This window comes from Danio rerio, chromosome 19 (assembly GCF_049306965.1).
Source record: "Danio rerio strain Tuebingen ecotype United States chromosome 19, GRCz12tu, whole genome shotgun sequence".
Taxonomy (NCBI): Eukaryota; Metazoa; Chordata; class Actinopteri; order Cypriniformes; family Danionidae; genus Danio; species Danio rerio.
The window spans coordinates 2,923,594-2,947,737 of NC_133194.1; the positions used below are offsets into that span (position 1 = coordinate 2,923,594).

Genomic DNA, 24,144 nt, shown 5'->3' on the forward strand with positions numbered 1-24,144 from the left:
ATGCTGTGAATCCCATATTTCTATGAATTTCACACGCGGCGCTGTGAGTCGTCAAAGTTCGGCTCAATGTTAAGTCTATGGGATTTTTGGGGGGGTTTTTTGGCCCCTGCGGGGCCAAAAAACCCCCCACCCCTTATAAAAGTCATAGCACACCATTCCCGATAAGACCGGACGATTTGAGCCCACTTTCAAGGGTCTGGGACGAAAGCTGCGGGACTAGTTACGCGCCGAAAAATGGTACGGAAGAAGGAAGAAGAAGAATAATAAGCCAGCACAATTGTAAGAATGGACTTTGCCTATGGCAAACCCCATTAATAATAATAAGTTTACGTGAGATAACAGTATGTTGGCTTTTCAAGCCACCATAAATATATTTAACACTAGTTACAACGGATGCACTCTATCTCGCTAGTGGAAACCCTGTAGCCCCGCCTCCGCCATCTCTTGATTGGCTGTTATTTGTGGAGTCGCCGTTGGGTTTTATATGCTCCTACGCCATTGGCTCGTGCCGCGGTCAATCAGAAATCCTAACTCGCTCCATGTTAGACTGAAGTGTGTGAAAGTACTGGCGAGTGACTCCCGTGTGTTCAGTCATTTCAGCGCGTAAATGGATTAACCGAGACATAAACGTGTCGAACGGGAGGGAAGCTGTTTAAAGAGCATGATAAGTGAGTATATGTTTAATAACAGCCTTTATTTGAGCTCTAAATGTGCGTCTCGTGTACATGTACCGATGGCGCGGCGGTTGTTCTCATGTGTCTGACTGAACAAACTCAGCTTATGATAATAAAAAGGCTTCATATATGTGTTTTAAACTCGTTCGTGTGTGTCTTTGCAAACTTTATATGTGAAAGCACACGTGTTTTAGAACAGACTCTGTGTTTGCTGTTTTAAGCAGTTGACATGGCAGTTGCGCGCGAGCTGTCACTGCTGAAGTGTGTGTGTGTGTGTGTGTGTGTGGATGTAACGCACATTTGTGTGTATGAGCGTATGCGCTTTGTATGGGTATGCCGTGTGTTTACATGCATGTTGGTTTGTATTTGCATACTTGTATTGGTTTAAGTGTATGAATATTTTTGAGTCATGTTTGAGTGCTTGTTAGTGTGCTCACATGCATTGTTTTCTATTTGAAATGCTTGAGTGTGTGTGTATCATGCATGTAAGCGAATAATGTTGCTTAATATAAGCTAAATATCTTACAAGTTATATCTTAGACCCATTTTTAATATTATTTTTTTCGGTATTTTAAAGGGTAGTCATGTGGTAAGTTATATATAGGTCTTTTTTATATTTTATGATGGGGTTTATTGGATAAAAATGATCTTTTGTGGGGGGGTTTAATGCATTTAAAATCTATTTGGGTGAAGTTGGTTTTATATTTGCATGTTTTGACTTTCTCTTTAATAATATAATTTTAGAAAATTATTCTTTGCAAACATTTAAATGGGAAATCATATTAGCAGCCAATGACTATCAAAGCACAGCAATGTTTACTGTCAGTCAGAGAGTGCTGATGTTGTTTTAAAGTCATATCTGCATGCTATTTCAGACTGAATTTCTGAAGTAGTGTTGTAAAAAATATTAGTGCCTTGTCAAAGTTGTCACTTTATGCTCATTAAAGTATAATTAATCTGAATTAGCCCTTTTAAATTCTGCTTTAGTGTATTATTGAATGCTAAAGTCTGAATGTGTGAATATAAAACCAACTTTACCAATAATGCAACTTTAATATAAGCTAAATATCTTACAAATTACAACTTCGACCCATTTATGATATTAATTTGTCACAGTGTTAATTGGGTTGTCATGTGGTAAGGTATATATAGGTCTCCTTTATATTTGATGATGGGGTTTATTGGATGAAAATGGTTTAAAATGTATTGGGGTGAAGTAGTTTTTTTATTTGCATGTTTTGACTCTGTCTCCTTAATAATATAATTTCAGAAAATTCTAAATAAGGAAATCATAATAGCTGCCATTGACTATCAAAGCACTGCAATGTTTACATTCTATTAAATATTGCTAATGTTGTTTTAAAGTCATGCTTGCATGTTATTTTAGACCGAATATTCAAAGTAGTGTTGTAAAAAATATAAGAATCATGTCACAAGTTGTCACTTTGTGCTCGTAATCGTATAATTAATCTGAATTAGCCTTATTAATTCTGCTTTAGTGTATTATTGAATGGCAAAGTCTGAATGTGTGAATATAAAACCAACTTTACATGAATTAACGCCCCTGCTTATTTGTATTTACAGTTTTAGGACTGCACAATATATCGTTACAGCATCAATATCGTAATGTGTGCATTCGCAATAGTCACATCGCTGCATTTGTTTAATTATAGTTGTTGATCATCAATGAAGAACGGACCGTGTTTACATTTTACATTACATTTGAAACAGCGATCATGCATAAGGTGGCGCTTCTTGTAATGGCGGATCGAACATACGGTATATCAATGTTGCAATTCTAAGAAATATCACCGGCCAATTTATTAGGTACAACGGCTTGTTAATGCTAAATTCTAATAAGCCAATCACATGCCAGCGACTCAATGCATTTAGGCATGTAGACATGGTCAAGACGATCTGCTGCAGTTCAAAGCGAGCATCAGAATGGGGAAGAAAGGGGATTTAAGTGCCTTTGAGCGTGGCATGGTTGTTGGTGCCAGACGGGCTTGTCTGAGTATTTCAGAAACGGCTGATCTACTGGGATCTTCAATGATTTTGAACATGACAATGAGTTCACTGTACTCAAATGGCCTCCACAGTCACACGATCTCAAACGAATGGAGCACTTTTGGTATGTGTTGGAACGGGAGATTGGCATCATATATGTGCAGCCGACAAATCTGCAGCAACTGCGTGATGCTATCATGTCAATATGGAGCATAATCTCTGAGGAATATTTCCAGTGCCTTATTGAATCTATGCCTTGAAGGATTAAAGCAGTTCCGAAGGCAAAAAGAGGTCCAACCTGGTAATAGTGAGGTGTACCTAATAAAGTGGCCGGTGAGTTTAAATGCTGTTAATAAAAAAAAATACATCTTATAACTTTTTGTTGCATTTTTTCCCCACTTCATTTACAAATATCATGATATATTGTGGATGGTTTTCTTGTGATGTATCGCTGATATCGTGATCTATCATAATCGGGGGCAAAATATCATGATAATATCGTATCGGATTACTGTACCTGAATATCTGACTACTTATTTCACTTTAATTTTGTTTATTTATTCTCACAACCTCTTTGATTCACTCCTCTACAAGATTTTTACAATTCAAGTAAATGATTTCATGTCAAATAGAGCTCAAGTCTTCTGAAATTTTATTCATATCGCAATTTAAATCGCAGCAAAATTATATTACAACGTCAGATTTTTCCAATATCATGCAGCCCTAGTATACATTCTACATTGATGCATGTGAGATTGCTGTTTTTTTAGGGTGTTTGTGCAACTTAAAGGGAAATATCACCAAGAAAAGAGAATCCATGATTTATAATATTATCACCACGCCACTATTTCAACCCAAATATTCTGTTTTACTTTCGAGTGTTAGCAAATGAGTTTTCATTTTTGGGGGTGTGAGCTGTCTCTTTAAGATGTGTAATATGAGTTCAGTCACAAGGTTTGCTTTCCTTCCTGTCACTGCAGGACAGACGATCAGCCTGTTGTTTTTTTAAAGGAACGAGATTATAAAAAGAAACGGCCTCGATCATATGAGAGAAAGCCACTGGTGAAGCGATAAGCGTCGTGTGCAGCCAGGCCTGGTCTGTTTGCATAAAATCACAGTGGTGTCGCTTCATTATCTGACAGCTGATTACACGCATGCAGATGTGGCTGGTGTTCCTCTGGCACGTGAAAACACAGCTGCGCTAATGTGCGCCGCGGTCATTATGGCATGCTCTGTGAGCTCATTGGAGCAGATGTGAGGGGATCAACGTCACTATAGTCTCAGCCACGACCACAGTCTGTGAATTAAACACAGGAATGATGAGCTGAAATTGCTTTTGGATTGCTGGATTGCTCAAATTTGCCAGGTTAGTCATGGTTAAAGGCTGCAGTATAATTAAACGAGAGTTTGTTGTCTTTAGATGTTATTATCAATATGTTATGTCCAGAATAGTGTGCTACAAATTCACATTTAGAAGATTTAAACCAGTGTTTCCCTACCCTGTTCCTTAAGGCACACCAACAGTACATATTTTGGATGTCTCCCCTATCAGAACCATTCACATATTTGAGTCTCTTCTGATGTCCTGATGGTTTGATTCAGGTGTGTTTGAATAGGAAGAGGATGTAAATGTGTACTGTTGGTGTGCCTTTAGGAACAGGGTTGGGAAACACTGGCATTAATGTTAAAATAAATGATTCTCCCTTGATATTTGTTTAATCTTTTTCACTATAAGTGCTTGTCCAGTAGGGCTTTAACGATACACAATATGAAACCGAAATCGCGACAGTCAGATCTACGATCCTGTGTTGCGGTGTGATAAGGTAGAATCGCGACACACCTGTGACTACCTGCTAATGGCGTGGCGCAAATTGAGCGTTTTGCGCGTTTGACGCGCTTAATGTGCATTTCGCGCGAATCACTCGCGTACGAAAATCTGAACTTCAGCAGACATTCGCGCCGCGTTAACCAATCAGGAGCTGATTGTGGGGGCGTGATTGTGACGTATCGCCTGTTGTCGGTGTCCCAGGGGAAATCCCCCAGCAGACACCGACAAGAAGTTCATCAAACTTGGCTGGGCTCAGTCAGAAGCACCGCTGAAAACCTCCATCAGCCAGGTTCAGTTTCTGGAGGAGTTTTTGAGCTCATAGAGCTGGATGCACCTCTGAAAGGATGTAGTGGACTCAGACACGGCTCTAAACGTATCGACGCTGTTTATCATCCTTCATAAAGCACAGAAACACTGTTATTTTCTTCATAAAATCCATGTTAGCCCTTTAGCTATGAAGCTAGAGTCACGGGGCAGACAGAAGCCCTGCCTATCACGCGAATCCGCATCTGTTCTGAAGTGAATTTGACACGCGAATGAAGCGGGGTTTGACGCGCGAATGAAGCGAGTAACCTCAAATGTTCACGCGACTATTTACGCGCGAATAGCCCGATTTATCCGCGCGTTCGGCGTCTGGTGTGAACACGGCATCAGTAAGGGATCGTCTGAATGTGTCAGGAATATCAAAAACAAAACCAACTTAACCCCTCTTGACAACAGACAACGGCAGAATCATTGCCAATGCTGTCAAAGCGGCCGGATTTTCACCGCATATACGATGCTTTGCTCACACTGTTAATGTGGCTGCGCAGAGAGAGATGGGCGTTCACCAGATGTCCAGACTCCTCGGCAGAGTAAGGAAAGTTGTCACGTTTTTTCACTGCAATGTTGACATGATGGTGTTTCTGAAGAATTTTTTAACTCCCTTAAATAAAATGAGTTCGGTATTCTTGAGAGAAATGAGTTGTTTATTTGTTTAATGTTTACTTGATTTGTGGTTTGCAGCACGGGCATTAAGCCTCAGTTACCTCAGTGTGAAACAGTCGCCATTTAATTTACTTTTTCAATGTAAGAGAATTTGGTTGAAGAAGAATTTTCAACATGCTTGAATCATCTACTCAATGGAGTTTAGTTCTGTTTGGTTTTTCAACAGTATATATATATATATATAGCATATTTTTATTAACATTTTAACTATTAATTACAAAACACATTGAAACACACTAACAGACAATGCCCATTTATAACAATGCAACACTAAATAATAAAAAAAAAGAAAAATAAATAAAAAATAAATAAATAAATAAAAATTAAATAAAAATAAAAATAATAATTCAACAGTATTTTGTTATGAAGAAAACAGAAGTGATATAGCTTTGGCTATTTATTTATTTATTTAATATATGGCTATTTATATTGTTATAATTTGCATAGTTAATATTGTTCTTTGATGTTCAGTTTCTAAAGATTTTTCAAATGTTATTAAATAAAAAATTGTTTTAAAAAATCTTTTTTTCCCCACCCCTCGCGAAAAAAAAATCGTGATACGAATCGAATTGTGCGCCAAAAATCGTGATACGAACCAAATCGTGGGTTTGGTGTATCGTTACAGCCCTATTGTCCAGAAAAAGCTGTGCTGGTCCAGACTTCTGCTGATAATAAAAGTATAAGCATGCGCAGCTCTTGATTTTTTTTTTTGTGATTGCGGCTTTCTCTGATTCTGTTATCTGTCCATTGTGGTTTGGATTTTCCTCCCCGAGCGCTGATGTCTGCTCCAAATCTGACCTTTAAATGGCACTTTATCAAATCTGTGCACACATGAAGCCTGGCTTGTTAACATGAGCGAGGTATAGACGTTCATTACTGCCAGTGTAACAGTGGACGCTCTACATGCATGACCCACAGGCGGCTCATTAATTTGTGCTTTAAATCAATAGAGGGAGGTGCAGATACGCAGTTGTAATGTGTTGGCGTCTGTGTTGTGTAATTGGCTCTGACAGTGTCTCCATCGTCCTCGAGGTCTAGCGCTTCGGAGCACAAACGCAGGGCTGTCATTAAGAATAAGAGCTTAAGAAGTCAGCGCAGATTTGACAGGGCGCTCGCGGCTCCTAGGAAATGAAATGAGAGATTTGGGCAGCCGTCTTATCTTGCAGCCTTATTAAAGAGAGAGTTTTTTTTCTCCCTTCGAGTGCCACCAGCAGCTCAATCTCTCATGTATGTCTTAGTTATTAACTTTTCCAACCAAGTGGCCTAGAAAGGATCATTTTTACCCATTCTAATTAAGTGCTCGCTGGGATTGTAATTTCCACCATATACATGCTTTTTAGATTTTTGGGTCAAATACCTTTAAGAAGATGTCAGTAAGGATGCTCGATACTGAAACAAATATCCAATATTGTTATTGAGTATTGCAATAAGTCTTATTACTTAATATATAACATTTCCCTAGATACATGCTATTTTAATTAGCTATGTTTTTAAGTCATTTATTTATTTAATGATATTAAAATAAAGGGGGAAAATATAATGTTCAGATCTAATTAAGACTAAATAAACTGTGTCACGGTATTTAAAACGCTGTGAATGAGTGAAAACCTCAACACATCTCACGGCAATTCGTAATTTTTTTATTTAGTGGCTAATTCGTATGAATTCGTATGATCTAATTCATACAATTTAGTATGATTTGCTCATCCCCCAATGACGGTTGGGTTAAGGGGTGGGGTTAGGTGCCACGCCTCCTTTTTAAAATCGTACAATTTCGTACGACTGAACTCGTACGAATACGTACGAATTAGCCACTAAAATGGCAAAACGTAAAATACGTTATCTTGTGAGATCAGGCTGGAAACCCTCCGCAGATATTCAGACTCTGATTGGCTGTTGTCATTTTACTCTCTTGCCTTGACTCCGTCCATCAGTGTTTATTTTCTGCTATAGATCTAGCTTTGTGTGCTCCAGCCAATAGCAGAACAATGACTATTTGGGAGGTGGGGCTATTGATTGGTCTGGGCTATTGATTGGTCTGATTGGTCAAATTTAGATAAATAACCAACCAATGCATAAAATAAATATAATTTATCATACGTCTGCGATACGTATACTGTGTATTAGGGCTCGGTGATATGGCAAAAATGCAATCTCAATAATTATTTTCCATATTGAACAATAACGATATATCTTGATATAATTTGTTAATGCTTCCAGATTTACAAGTGACTGAACCCATTTTCGGTCGATTAATTTGTCGGTGGCCAAAAATTCGGTACATCTCTAATATCAACACACTTTTAGATTTTCTGTTTTTGCTGTGTGATTGGCTCTTAGATAAATAGAGGTTAAAAAACCCAGAGCTTATTATTAGCTATGTTACTATCCACCTATTTTTATGTGTATTTTGGAAATGCGCATAAAAAACTGTTGGTGAAAACGGCAAGATGCGCATACATTTAGAAAATGCGCATTTCACCGCTGTCATTTTACTCTGCCGCCCGCCTCTTGCTCGCCGCTGATGTGCAGGTAAAGTGAGCTTGTGCCTGCGCCCCCTCTGGTCAAAACATGTATTGCGATTCGTTCAACGTTTCAAACGGTTTGAATCATCAAATATTTATATAAATTTTCATCCGACTCACGGTGAATCGTTACAACCCTATAGTTAATTAAAACTAAAATCTTAAAACCTAAATCTAGTTATTTGAAATAAGCTAATAAATATAAAAAGCCAAACGTTTTTGCTTGAAGTATTGTTACGTAATTGTGAAAAGACTCAAATAACTACAATTAATTTAGAAGTAATATATAGATATTTAAAACAAATCTATGAAAATTGTTTTATTTCTATTTTAGACTCAAGATTTTGTGTTTTGCCAACTTGCCAAAAGTGAATCATGCCACTTGCATTTCGATAAAACAACAAGTCCCCTATTATCATGTGCAGATGATCAATATCGTAAACCTTTACCACTAAGCAACAAAACCGAAAACAAAAACAGTCAATATCTCTTGAACTGAAAGCACTCATTGTGAAAATTGAGGGCCTGTTTGATGGGGTTTCCCACTTTCAGAACATAATACTTTGTAATTAGTTCCTGCTTTTAGGCTCAATGCACAAAACTGGAAGTGAAGCTTTTGATTGTGTTGCAGTATAACTCGTGTGTTTGGTCACATGCGTTAGGTGTGGCGTTTTTATGCGCCTTGTTTCATTCTTGTCTCTGAATGTTCCTCATTAATTCTGCTGTTTCTCAGACGTTGCCTGTGTCGTGTGTATGTGTGTGTGTGTGAGTTGCATAATTCTCTAAACGGCGTCTGGAGTACAGCAGCATTAGTGCTTCATAAATGGTGTGATTTGTGCTTTTCTGTGCTGAAGGTGGATATTGTAGGATTTTTTTGTCACACAGGGATGGCTAAGTCTTGAGGGTGAGTGAAATTGGGGTTTTGACACTCTCCTGACAATGATAATAATAGATTTTAGTTTTATTTGAGTGACTATTAGTGTTTTGTATTGTAGTCGTTCATAGTGTAATTCTGAATGGCTCTACCTTGTAAATCTATGAACAGTTGACATTGTAGTTTAATAATATTGTGTTTTTCAGGTTTTTAAATGGTATTTTTAAGGCGTAATTTTTTTCTTTGTATGACCGGATCTTTCATTTATAATGGCTTGTTTTGCTTTTTTGTTTTTAGAATGAAAAAGAAATGCTAACAGGAAACTAACAATTGAATTAATCTTTTAAAATGTAACTACATTCAACTTTAATCAGTCCTATTTTTTTGCTATTGCTATTAGTCCTATTTTTTAACAATTTTTTTTTTAAGAGTATTATTTCATTTAAAACATTATGGCTTATAATACTGTCTTGTGAAGTACATTGTGAAGTACAGGGTTTTATTTTTAGCATGTAAACCCAATCATTTATTTTAACAGGTTGTCGCTAAGATTATTTGAGTTTCTGTGTATTTTTCAATATGATGTTAGTTTTCTGAAAAATGATAAACTGCTAAAATAAAAATTTTGCCATTTAAAATGGTTTCTAAAAAAACAAGTGTATTATATGTGGACAGCAAGAGAGGGGCGTAACTTGTAGTAAGTTAGAGGTGCAACTTAAGGCTGATTTATACTTCTGCGTCAAACGCGTAGCCCTCACCGTGGCCGTAGGCGTCAGTGATGCGCACCTCTCATAAAATGTAACTACACGTCGTAACGACATGTTACGCAAGCTCTGTGATCGGTCGCCTTGGTATCGCTGACGAGTGTGGGCAAAGGTAAGAGCTGTATGAGCCTGATGGAGCATGTCTTTACAAGTGTCGAATCCTGTGAAGAACCTCCGGATGGAGACTTTTGTTTTGTGTTCACCTTATAATTGCACGTCTGCCGATTCCCGCCTTAAAATGAGAGAGTTTGAGCCACTTTTACATTAAGGTAGTGTTCAGAAAAAACAAAGCACCAGCGAAGAAACGCGACACAGAGGAACATAAACGCCTCACTGCCAGCTAGCGTTTCGTACGTTATTGCAGAGAAACAGAAACAGCACGCAGAAGTATAGATGCATGGCAACATGCAAGGCAGACGCCATGGGTCACGCCAGTCACTCGACGCAGAAGTGTAAACCAGGCTTTACAGTTATCGAGATCCCATTGAACCATTCAAGATGTCACAACGAGATGTTGTTGACAATATGGCGGAAACACTTACCAGAGAACATTTTCAGCAAAGCTTCTCTCCAAGTTTATTATATTCATTTATTTGGCAACGGCACACGCTGACTTCTTCGTCCATTTTGTCATGACGGTTAGCCTACTCCACATCGCACCCTGTGGTTGCAAATAACAGTACACTTGCAAGCGCGTCAAGTATCAAAGCCTCGGCAAGCTGTACGTTAATAACTGATAGTTGGGGAAGGTGTAGATGTTAATAACTGTGATGGTTGGGTTTAGGAATTGGGTAGGTGTAGACGTTAATAACTGTGATGGTTGGTTTTAGGGTTGTGGTAGGGATAGACGTCAATAACTGTGATGGTTGGGGAAGGTGTAGACGATAACAACTGTGATGGTTGGATTTTGGTTTGGTGTAGGTGTAGACCTTAATTACCATGTTGGTTGGGTTTAGGGATGGGGAAGGTCTAGTTGTTAACTGATGGTTGGGTTTAGGGTTGTGGTAGGTGTAGATGTCAATAACTGATGGTTGGGGAAGGTCAAGACTTTATTAACTGTGATAGTTGGGTTTAGGGATGGGGTAGGTGTAGACGTTAATAACTGTGATGGTTATTACAGTAGCTTTGTGTGACAAACAGACTTAAGTGATGCTGCCAGTAGCTCTTATTTTTGCCCATTCTTGAGTTTTGCCTGAACTGTTTCTTTAAGATAACAGGGCTGTTCTTGGTTTATTCAGAATTCAGTTTAGAGAGTCCATTCAGCTGTAGCACGACTACCGCTTGTGCCCCGAGTAACCCATTTCCCTCTTTGTTGGCTGTCCATTAGTGTGGCACTTTGTATAAGCAGAATAAAAGCTTTTCGAAATGGCATTGAAATAATCAATAGCCTTTTTTCCTCCTCCTGATGATGAAGGTGGACCAGAACCACCTGAACAGTCGTCACAACACCTCCACATGACAAGCACTGCAGATCGTGTCACAGAGAGATGCAAGAAAACAACAAAATCGGTCAAACAAATGACAGAGCTAACATGAATCTGAGCTTAAAATAGATTAAAAAGACAGCTTTAATGCAGCACAGAAAAAACACTTGTTCACGAACTGTCAAACTTGGATACATAAATGTGTTGGGTCTGTAAAGCATCAACAGGATTTTTTGGGAGAAGTAATAGCTAATACAGCAACACGATGTTGGTAGTTGCTCCATGGTGTTGGAAAAATAGGCCAACGCTATCTCACAGCAATTCGTAACTTTTGATTTATTGGCTAATTTATATAAATTTCTACAATCTCATTCGTACAATTTACAAAAAGTGTTTTGTCATGCACCCTTTAAAAAATTTAACTTTTTTATACTTTTTATAATTTTATTTAGAAGACAGAAGGGGGTAAATAAAATATAAATAAGAACAAAGGGGTTGTCATAAGGGTTACAAAATACATTTGACATACATATCACAAATTGTTTACAATGACATACTCAGACCATTTTTGCCAGTATTTTTTTTTATTAAATCTTAGCTTAAAAGTCAGTCTTTCCATACAGTATATTTCCTTTACAATTCCTATCCATTGAACCCTTGTTGGAGGATCAGCCTGAAACTATTTTCGAGTTATGGCTTTTCTGCTATTCGCTAAAAGGATTTGAATTAAGTATTTGCCAATAATTGGAATAATTTTTGGTATTTTCCCAGAGTATAATGTAATAAATGAGTAGTCCAATTCTTCTCCAGTTATCAGCAGTCATACCAGAAAGTCTGTATTTTTGGACAGGCCCAAAAAACGTGAAAATGGTTAGCCATTGAGGTTCCACATTGTTTCCAACAAGAGCCTAACATGCAGTGCAGACCGTTTAGGAGTTATGAAAACCCTCATCGGATTTTTCCATCCAAACTCTCCCCAAGCTCTCGAATTTGAGGTTTTTGCATGTGTGAGACACATATCTGTCTGTTTTGTATACATTCATTAGAGACCATTTTTTCGTCTTTTATGCATGCATCAGAAAATACTGTGATTTTAAATTATATTCATCCTTAAATTTATTTTGTTTTTAAATTGTACATTTTTATATGACTGAACTACTCATTTAGTTCATACTAAATTCATACTATTTAGCCACTTAACTGACTAAAATTTAAAATAGTTTCCTTGTGAGATGGGTCTGGCCAGGCTCATTGGAAATATGAGTTTCAGCTTGCACATTTTTGGGAAATATAAAATATGTTGCTTGGGTTATGTTTTGTTGCATGTTTCAGGTCACATATCCACTAGAGGGCGCTTTGCTAATCAGAAATATGTTGCTCTGGTTATGTTTTGTTGCATGTTTCAGGTCACATATCCACTAGAGGGCGCTTTGCTAATCAGAAATATGTTGCTCTGGTTATGTTTTGTTGCATGTTTCAGGTCACATATCCACTAGAGGGCGCTTTGCTAATCAGAAATATGTTGCTCTGGTTATGTTTTGTTGCATGTTTCAGGTCACATATCCACTAGAGGGCGCTTTGCTAATCAGAAATATGTTGCTTGGGTTATGTTTTGTTGTACATTTCAGATACACACCCTTCTTGTACGTGATTGAACCACTGACGTGAACTAGAAAAGTGCACTACGACAATGTAGTTTTACATTGATTTTACATTGCTTTTAGCACTTTTGTGTACGTGTGTTTTTACCAGACTCAAACCCAAGCACCATGCAGCACAAACACCAGACAAATTGAGCTATTGAGCAAACTGAAAACACCAGAAAAGTTTATTGTATGGACAAATCACAGACAGCATTAAATAGTTTTTAGTATTTATTCAATGCTGTGCAAAGAACTGCATGACAATAATAATTTATTTGTTGATAATATTGTTAGTGTGAAAAGGAACAAAAATGGTTGGCGTCATACTGCCCCCTAGTGTTCATTTTAACTAGAAACTGCAGTCAAACGAATGCGTAAGTCACAGAAACTTAGGTTGAAGTACACACAATAAACCTGGCTTGTGAGTCACATGAAAAGGCTTCAAAACTGACGCATATTGCATTGAAAAATGGCAAGCTTTTACCTCTTTATGAACATCTTTTCTCCATTTCCACAAGTCAGAGGGCAGGATTTATCAGCTGCGAGGTTCATGACATCCATTTTTGCTATTTTGAAGGATTAATGGCTTTGTCCGAGTCTGACTCAGAGGCAAGCAAACAACATATCCTTGAGCACACCTGTATATCCTGATGTGCTTGAAAGAGTCTGGAAGTCGTGACGAGGCCAGAAAAGATAGCAGCAGTGTGTAAACCGCAGATAAGAGGTTCTTGTGCGTGAGGATCGCACAAACTAGATATGTGGTATTTTCAGAATTGGTCAGTTGGATTGTTGGAATGACGAGGGCTAAGTGAAGACATGATGGGGACACATTGCATGATTTTAACAGATTTTTACCCTTTGATTTGCTAGTTTGGTGTAAATCTTAAACAAATAACGGCAAATTAGTGCTCATTCAACAAAGTGACTATTGCACAGTATGTGTAATCATGGACGCTATTTAATTTTTCTTGGTTTTACAGAATCAAGACACAAAATAGACGCATCTATACAATTTTTTTAATTCAATAATAATTTAATAATAATCTGATTGGTTAATGGTAATATTTGGATAACGAACGGTGGTTTTCCTTTGGGACAATTAACCAAAATGAGCAGCCCTATTGGTGAATTTACATTACTTTATTTTTATGTTTATTTATATTGTTAAAATGTAAAAAAATAAATAAATAAATGATGCAGCAGTAAAATATGTTTTTTCACTTTAAGAAGTTACAGAGATGATATTTTTCCCTAATTAATATAAAACTGTGTTACCTGGTTACATAATTAGAAATATGATATTAATTATTATTATTATTATTATTATTATTATAAACAGGACTATTTATTAAACATTTACCGTCATTTAAACATTTATTAAACATTTAAAGTGTTTTTTCCATCAAACGTATATACTGACAAATCATCATTATTATTATTATTATAACTGTTAGTAGTAGTATTAGCTAGGGGTGTCAAAATTAATTATTTCTTCGGTGGACTCACTGCGATGCAGAAATAGACAATTCGGTATCGGTTCAGGAATAATCATAACTGGTTATTATGTACTGATGTCATTTATCTCCGATGCGCTCTGTCGCCGTAGCTTACTATGGCAAGGGAGGCGAGCGAGAGTATTTACAACACTCCAACTACTTAAAAACACAGAAACTGTGCACAATTTCACTGCATGTGTGTTTGCTGGACAGTCTTCACTGACACTTACAGCAGAAGCCACTATTTCAGTGCGATTGAGAAAATGAAAGTAAACTCCATTTCTCTTTCTCTCTCCCTGTGGCCCATTTGACCCGCTGGTGTGACTTTTCCTCTCCTCTCTGTTGTTACTTCTGGATGCAGACACGAGCGCATGTCTGCAGAGTTTTCTTCACGTGTCTATTGTAGATCAGCTGTGACCGCCGCTGCCGTTTACTGACGTCCTGAGCAAAACAGAGTGCATGTACAAATTGCTCATACGTTGCATGAATGTTTGTAAAATTAGCTTGTCGAACAATAAGCCTGATTTAAATGTATAATGCCTGTTGATTTCTTTATATAAAGAAGGATGTTCTTATTATATTTCAATAGCATGTTTTGGTATGTACCCTATTCATCATCATGCAGTCAGTGTTTGCATTCAACACCCATTTTTGTTAGTTTGTTAGTACTCAAATGTCAGATCGCACATTGTTAAAACAATAACTGTTATGGTAGCAAATAAATGTCATGTATGCTTAGCTAATAAATCCCTAAACACTAGTCTAAACTCTTCCACGCGAGAGTCATGCGACTTCCTTTTCTTTTTTTTCCCCTCATTTGTCTTAAATCCGTCAGCCCCTCAGCTCACAGTCTGACAAGCTAATTCAGTGGGTTTTCCTGCCATTATTGTGCAGCGTGTAGGAGTGGAAGTGTTTTAATGGGCTCTTCTGCGTCTTCGGCAGCCACTCAGGTCTGTGGATGTATTGAAATCATGTCCTCGGGGTTGTTTCTGTGCTGACGGGTCATTGTGGGTCACATCTTTTTCCCTTCTCAGAGGGCTTTTTGAGAGAGTCGTGTCAGATCTTGTTTATGGTTGGATGATACGACAAAAATATCATAGCTGATATCCATATTGTGATATATACCATGATATAGTACCATTTATGTACATTCAATCAATTAATAGTTCATAAAAGGACAATTTTTTAATTTTTTTTACATAAAAATGTAATTTATTTGAAACATTTTTTACAAATACTTTAAAGTATATACACTCACCGGCCACTTTATTAGGTACACCTTACTAGTACCGGGTTGAACCCCCTTTTGCCTTCAGAACAGTCTTAATCCTTCATGGCATGGATATAACAAGGTACTGGAAATATTCCTCAGAGATTTTGCTCCATATTGACATGATAGCATCACGCAGTTGCTGCAGATTTGTCGGCTGCACATCCATGATGTGAATCTCCCGTTCCACCATATTCCAAAGGTGCTCTATTGGATTGAGCTCTGGTGACTGTGGAGGCCATTTGAGTACAGTGAACTCATTGTCATGTTGAAGAAACCAGTCTGAGATGATTCACGCTTTTGTGCAGAGATGCTCCTCTGCATGCCACGTTCAAAGTCAGTTACAGTACATCCCCTTTCTTCCCCATTCTGATGCTCGGTTTGAACTGCAGCAGATCGTCTTGACCATGTCTACATGCCTAAATGCATTGAGTTGCTGCCATTTGATTGGCTGATTAGAAATTTGCATTAACAAGCAGTTGGATAGGTGTACCTAATAAAGTGGCCGGTGAGTGTATAATTTTATGATTAATGTTGCCCAATGTGATATATAACTGTGATTTGAAAATTGAATAATTGATGACGTAAATGTGGTTGGTGACTTGAAATGCAGTTGGATGAGGGAGTGAATAGTTTCACACCCAGAGGAAGAACCGAAACATTTGTGATCGTTTCTTGAAGTATGCAAAAGCAAAACAACATGTTAAAACAATTATGAGTGCGTTTATATACTAGGAAGTTCATATGTGATCATGTTTTCCACTTTATATACAACTTCAGGACAATTGTTGGATTTAAAATGTAGAAATAGGTGGTTCATTCTTGTGTGGCGACCCCTGATGAATAAAGCCGAAGGAAATTAATGATTGAAAATTTAGAAATGTAAAATAAATATTTCTAAACTACAAACCACTATTCAAAAATGAATCATTACAGGTCCAGCGTAAAAAAAAAATACAAAAATGATCGCTAAATAAACCTTTAACCAGTTAAACTCTGCGGTACTAGGTCCGTGACCGCATCGACTTTCGCTTCAAGAGTTAAAGGCAAAAATCCTGATCGGAGCTTTTCTAGCTGTTATTCATGTGTCTGTCTGCATCCTTGTTATGAAGTGCGATAGTGCGCACAACAATAAACTGTAAACTATGTATTCTGTGACACCACGAAATAAACAGTAGAGCATAATATGAAACTATAGACTTTTTATTTTGCATTTTATTTCAGCCAAGCTATAAAAAGGACTTTATTAACAAGAAAAAAACATGACAGAAAATACTGTGAAAATTGATTTACTTAATTATATTTGTAAAAGAGTATAAATTCCACAGAAGGGTGAAAAACTTTGACTTCAAGTGTATATTGTCATCTTGCACAGTCCTAATCCTGTTAATTCCCTCGCTGTGGTTGTGAAGTGAGTGATTTTGTGTGTGTGCTTGGTTTTAACTGTGTCACTGGCATGTGTCTGGCAGCACTGGTTGAAGCAGACGGGGCAGATTTCACACACACCCATCTGAAAAAAACACAACAATCCTCCTGCGCTCTGATTGGCTCTCGGCTCTGCGTGGGTGGGTTGGGCTTAAAGGGTTTGAAACAGGAAATGAAGAAACACTTGTGCTGCAATGAGAGCAGTCGCTCTGTGGGTATGCTGGGAGATTCGTCTGTCATTCAGACTTCGGATGGTAAGTGGACTCGAAATAAAGCGTGCCGGCCTGTCAGGAATCATCAGGAATGTTTGTGACTCTCTCTCTCTCTGTCTGTGTGTGTGTGTGTTGGTGTTTGAAGGCAGTGTATGTGCGTTCCAGTGAGTCACACACTCATCGGGAGCCTGAAGTGTGTTTGTGGTGGAGACTCGGGGCTTGAGTCGCTTGGGTGTTGGACGTCAAACTAATCTAGTAGATTTAATCTTCTCAAATGATTGACAAAGCTTTGTGGGATTGTTCTTGTTAAGGGTTTGTCAAATAGTCCACTTAGTAGGGGACTTACATCTGGACTCTAATTTAAAAAGTGAAAATATACAGTGAATTTGCTTTCAAACCAATGATTAGTAAGAAAATGATTGTTATGAGTGATATATTATATTTTTATTATATTAGAAAGAATGACAGATTAACCCTCATAATGCACTTGAATTATTATGTTTTACTAATATCACATTTTGTGGCAATTTGAAGCAGATCAGTCATTATTTCCTAAATCCATCATCATATGCAAAACCGTCATAAGATATAAGTGAATGTGTAATTTATGTATAAATATACACAAATCTATGATGGCATCGTAGGCGGCGGTTAATTAATTATTTATGAATAATTAATTAATTCATAACAAATTAATTCTTTGTAGCCTACAATTTCAACTAGCTGACCCGCATGGTCTTTGTTTTACCCATAACCAAATCATAAATAAATAAAGAGTTAATAAAGTAAAAGTAAAGTTGCACACAAATGACCACCTGTCAATCACTTTTTCCGCGGGATTCTGGCAGAGATCTGTGTCATTATATTGACATCGACAAACTTAGTTGGTAAAAAAAGCTGCACAACCAACAGCAACCAACCAACAGCATCTGAAGTTTCCACTAAAATTACTGAGTCTAAGCATAAAAGTCACGCTGGGTCACGCTGATCACTCGACACAGAAGTATAAATCAGCCTTAACTCGAGCACTTAATTCTCTGAGCATCAACAGTTCCTTTGTATAGTTTCCACTTGTTGTGTGTATTGCCTCTTCTTGTTGAATCACTGAATGCCTCCTCAATTGTAAGTGGCTTTAGACAAAAGCGTCTGCCAAATGATTAAATGCAAATGGTCTTTAGTTTGTGTGTTTGTAACTGATCTTAATGCATTATGAGGCTTAAATGTGGACACAAATATAAGATGTCAAGCATCCACACACATGCACATTCAGTATGTGTTATATAACACATTTCTACATCTGAATAGCTTGTATAATTGGAAAAAAATGCCTTACTTTATTCACCAAGTGTGCACAAACACTATTTTAATGAAGAAGATATTAAGACACTATAAACACCAGCATCGTTATTATTGTCTGCTGTGAAACAATGTCTATTGTGCGCTATACAAATCAATTTGGACTTGCATGTAAATGCATAGCCTGATTATGCAAATCCTTGGGTAAAAATAAGCATGCATAGGGCGGGGCTTGTGGAAAATGTTTCCTTTTGACAGGATTATCTGATTCAAAAGAATCTCTCTCAGCAAACAAGCATATAACATGACAGAATAATGTGGCCTTCGTCACGGTTCCTCCTTTAGATTGTGAAACCTGTTAGCTGAGTCTCTGCGGTTGCAGTTTTTCTTGCCATTTCCAGGTTGGGTAGTGTGTGATGTGTGTGTTCATGCGGTTAAATCATCTTCTCTGAACCTCTCTCTGTCTCAGTGGACTGTCTGGGTGTTTTTGTTATCAGTCTGATGTGATTTGCTGTAGATTCGATTTTGGTAGTGCGGTGGTTTCTCTGAGAAGGAAAATCCGCAGCTCATCTTGCAGAAAGCTGGGTTGTGGCCAGCGGGTGATGGATGATTTTAGATCTGGCCATTTTGAAACAGATGCCGCTCTTGTTTCAGACTGAACCACTTGCATTTGCCAGCAGAGTCTGCTTGATCGACGTGGCATGGTTTTAAAAACGTTAGTGTTTGATTTCTTTTTTTTGTTGTTTAAGAGACAAATTATGTGACTGCTTGTTTTCTGTGTTAGTCTTTAAGTCTGTTATGTTTTTTTAAAAATAGACCATTGTTTTTACTTGAGGTTAGGTTTAAGAGTAGAGTAATATGCTGGTGTTTAACTGCATTTCCTTATTGCATTCCTGCATTGCGCTCTCACATACTCTCTGCCTGCTACTTCATAGTGGGCGGGCGTTTCTCTCTGCCTCGCACTTAACGCAGTCGGCCAATCACAATAGACTGGGTCATCAAAGCAGATTAGCTTTGCGCTAAGGAGGGGTTTGGAAACAAATGTATCGCTGAACAAATCATATAGGAGTCGTTGGGATAATTAGGTCAAAATAAATGCATATTATAAGACAATGAAAGTGTTTTTTGACCTTGCATGACCATTTATAATGCAAAACAGGGGCTCTTTAAAATACATTTTTACTTTGTTTGTTTTTAGTAAGCAGCCTCAGAAAAAAATAATACCAAAATATGTATTTATATGCCTCTTATTGGCTTCCAAAACTGTAGTATTGTATTGATTAAAGTGTTCATATTGGTGCATCTACAACTGACACAAAGGCCGTGTTCCAATCCACTTTTAGACATGCACTCGCAAACTTCCCTTCGCTTGTTCCCTCAAGAGAGTCCATGCTGCCATTTTAAAGTGTGTTCCACTTCATCAAGTGAACAAGAAAAATGTAAACATGGACATACTCTTGATACCTCGATTTTTGACCAAGGGTGCGAGTCTGCTTTATATGTCTACTCTAGCACCTTTATGTCCCAGAATGCAATGCGATTGTGACATCACAACAGTGTAGCTTCAAAGTGCTCAAGGGTTTAGTGCACTCCATTTAAACCCATTAAGATGGTCTGCCAGTAGTGGACACTTGTGTAATGTAATCAATGGCATACATCCAAGTGAACGAGATGGAGTGAAGTTAGGGAGTTAAGGACTTGCAGCCAAAATCATTTGAGAAATAAATTTGGAGATTGTTGATCTGATGAATGACTTGAAATGTAAATTGAATTTTATGTCAAAAACAACTTAAAGATGTTCAGAATTTTAATCTAATGTGTTTACTAGGGATGTAACGGTATTGTAAATACCGTCATACCGCAATATTAATTTTTTCCGATATTACCGTAGTCGCATGACTCGGTAAAACTATAGGTCTTCTGAGAAAATTTGCTCAGGTGAATGAAGCGAACGGGAGGTACCGGAAACTACAATTCCCATCAGCCCAGGCTTGGCCATAATCCCTTGCGGTCTGTTGGCGCTACAGATCCAGTAATGCGGAAATGGAGTGTGCTGCTAGAGGCGGGGATCAAAAAGAGCTGGAAAACCCTAAAGCGGGTGTTGTCGCCGCGCGCGTACTGAATAGCGGTGTTGTCGCGCGAGTTCTTATAAGCTGTGTTGTCGCGCGCGTACTGAATATCGGTGTTGTCGCGCGAGTTCTTATAAGCTGTGTTGTCGCGCGCGTACTGTAAAGCGGGGACGGAGGGTATGTCGCGTCGCAGGGGCACTTTTGATCATTTTGGAAGGGAACTTTCTATCCAAGACTAAAAAGGGCATGTGCACTGCACAGGTTGAGCACTGTGTGTGCACGTGCCTGCAAGTTGGGGAATACGACTAATATCATGGGGACTGCAGAAACACAGCACACTGTTCAGATTGATGCAGACATGAGACCTCTATCTCACCCATGGTTTTTCCTCTCAAGTGGGGGAAAGACAATGCACAACGTTACCCACTGCTGTCAACCTGGGCCAAGTCATAAAGTCATATCTCTCTGTCCCAGAAACCTCAGTCCCAAATGAGAGGTTTTTTTTTTTCTGTTGCAGGGGACATTGTAAATACCCAGAGATACCAGCTTTTACCAGATTATATTTATAAGATAATTTTCCTTTAAACCCATCTCTATCTAAGTGAGTGAGTGATTAAATGTTGAATGTGATGAGTTTTCAACACTACTAAATTGAAACTTTAACGTGAAACGTGAAATTCTGATACGTTACATCCCTAGTGTTTACCATATGGACAACTGTACTGATGTGATCAGTGTGCGGTAGCTCGCTTTGTATGGTGTTGTACTTGTTGCAGAGCACTTGGATTTGAGTCCATTGAAGGACTGTTTTTTTTATTTATTCATTTTCTACCGCTTTCCGGGACCGGGTCATGGGGGCAACAGTCTTAGGATAGAACCCCAGACTTCCCTCTCCCCAGACACTTCCTCCAGCTCCTCCGGGGGGATCCCGAGGCGTTCCTAGGCCATCCGAGAGACATAGTCCCTCCAGCGTGTCCTGGGTCTTCTCAGAGGCCTCCTCCTGGTTTTCAAAAAACCCCTAATGAGTACAAGGACTGTGACATCGCCCGATATGGTGCAGCCAGGGCCCCACCCTGGAGCCAGGCCTGGGGTTGGGGCTCGTATGTGAGGGCCTGGTGGCTGAGTTTAGCCAGACTGAGGGATGTTGGACCATCCTTCCACAAGCCCAACACCTGCAGGGGGAACCGTAAAGGGCCGGAAGGTTTGGATCAGGATAACCTGATCGTCTGGCACGGAAACTTTTACATTCATTCATTAATTTTTCTTTAGCTTAGTCCCATATTTAAAAGGAGTCAACACGGTGGAAAGAGCACTCATACACTGACCAAATTTGTTGACTCAATTCTCCCATAGTGCATGTCTTTAGACTGTGGGGTTAACCGGAGCACTCGGAGGAAACCCACGCCAACACGGGAGAACATGCAAACTCCATACACAAATGACAACTGGTCCAGCTGGGACTTTACCCAGCGACCTTCTTGCTGTGAGGCAACTGAGCCACCTTGCCACCCGGACTGTTTTACAAAAGAGATAAAAGCAATGTAATATCAAGTTAAAACAATGTGGTTGCAGTGCGTTTTTTCTCTTCTGTCTGCTTTTGAAAACACTATTGGTTGGGTTTAGGAAAGGGGTTAGCTCAGTGGTTCGTTAGGTGTTCTGTATGACAAGCCCCGCCTTCTACTGTACATGTAGAAGAATGATGTGCATCAAAACGTACAACAAAACTCGCCCTCAAAACAGCACCCTATAGTGGATTTTTCATCTGAAACGTGCAATGAAAAGTGCACAGAGCAATGTATTTTATGTTTCGCAAAAAATGTATGCTAAGGCACATATTTTAAATAATCAAGGGCTGAAAATCTGATTTTTTTTTTGTCAGTGTTAACGCAGCCTTAGATTACAGAAGTAAAATTGCTTGCGAACAGCGCTTCAACACACTTTTAACCTCTCATTCTGGGTTCGTTTAACTTCCTGTCATAGCAACTGTGTATGAAAAACAGAAGTGTCTGTAAATGTGGAGGTTTTCTGTCTGTGGTGGCAGGTATGGGTTTACCATGTGGAGGACTCTCATTAACGTCAGCACATCCTCAGTGAGCCGCAGCAGGGGCTCGTATTCGCTTCTCTGTGGGCTTTAATCAGCCTCTGCACTAACTCATGCCACCAAGTCTCAGAAATGAGCTCTAATGATATGTTTGTCAAGCTGCTGAATCTGAAAAGCCTCTTGTTGCAGTCAAATCAGAGGTGAATGGTGGTGTCTGGCTCTGGAGTATTTGCAGTTTCCATTATGGTGCAATCAAAGTGGTTTAGTGCTCATGTAATGGTCTGATTAAGCTCTCTCGCTTGTCGACTACTTCTGCAAACTACATCTGTGTGTGCTGTGGTTGGGGGCTGGGTTGAGGATATTGATTTTAGCTGATCCTTATTTTGATGAACTGATATAAAATCTTGAATCTGTTTAATCTATCTTCGACTGTTTATGCTGGAATGTTGTTCTGTAGGTTTTTGACTATTCTAAAGCATAAAAATACCATTATAGGTTGCCGTGAAGCTCTAAATTGAGCTCCGGTACATTCTGTTTCCACTGATCATTCTTGAGATGTCTCGGCATCTTCATTGGAGTTCACCTGTGTAAAGTTGATTGGACGTGATTTGAAAAGGTGTGCACCGGTCTATATAAGGTCCCAGGGTTGACAGTGCATGTCAAAGCACAAACCAAGCATGAAGACAAAGGAATTGTCTGTTTACCTCAGAGACTGGATTATCTCGAGTCACAAGGCTGGGGAAGCTTACAGAAAACTTTCTGCTACTCTGAAAGTTCCAATAAGCACAGCGGCCTCCGTAAGTGGAAGATGTTTGGAACCGCCAGGACTCTTCCTAGAGCTGGCCAGCCATCTAATCTGAGTGATCGGAGGAGAAGAGCTTTAGTCAGGGAGGTGATCAATAACCTGATGGTCTGTCTGAGCTCCAGCGTTCTTTTGTGGAAAGAGGCGAACCTTACAGAAGGACAACCATCTGTGCAGCAATCCACCAATCAGGCCTATATGGTAGAGTGGGCAGACGGAAGCCCCCCCCCCCTGCCTGGAATTTGCCAAAAGGCATCTGAAGGACTCTCAGACCATCAGAAACTAAACTCTTTGCTCTGATGAGACTAAAATTGAAATCTTTGAAGTGAATGCCAGGCGTTACGTTTGGAGAAAACCAGGCAGCGCTTATCATTATTAAATTCATTATTAAAAACCATCATTTTTCATCAGCAGGAACTGGAGATAGTAGGGATTAGGCATGGGACAATAACCGTTTTAAGGTATACCGCGGTTTGGAAAAGACAAGGTTTTAAAATCAACCATATTTTTTGTAATACTGTTCCTAAAGTATGTGTAAAAAATTTTATTTACATTTTTTTTTTTTTAGAACAATAGTATCTTTATCAGAAAAAATATCCAAAGAGGCTGTATGACATCTGTCTAAGTCAACAATTCATTAAAATTATTTAGCTTGACATGTTTACTGCTGCAAATTATTATAAATCTTTCAAAAAATAGAATATATTGTTTTCAAAGGGAATTATTTTTTTTACCCAGACATTTAAAAAGAATATATTTTAGACCAGTAATCACAATACCGTGATGCCATGATTTTTTTATCCAAGG

At 38.6% G+C, this 24,144-nt stretch overlaps 1 protein-coding gene across 11 annotated transcripts in view; it reads left to right on the forward strand.

Annotated features, from left to right (window-relative positions):
• The first annotated feature begins 539 nt into the window (after positions 1–539).
• The window catches only part of hycc1 (hyccin PI4KA lipid kinase complex subunit 1), a 62,308-nt gene continuing 38,703 nt past the window's right edge, over positions 540–24,144 (forward strand). For 3 of the 11 annotated variants that reach the window (XR_012394507.1, XM_073930665.1, XM_005173736.5), the window contains exon 1: positions 17,092–17,171. The gene's annotated coding sequence lies outside the window, so the exon portion shown is untranslated. Of the gene's footprint in view, positions 669–3,611; positions 4,048–8,672; positions 8,926–17,091; positions 17,172–24,144 lie in introns of those variants that run through there. The other 8 variants (XR_225184.5, XM_073930664.1, XR_012394510.1 and 5 more) reach the window with 5 other exon arrangements.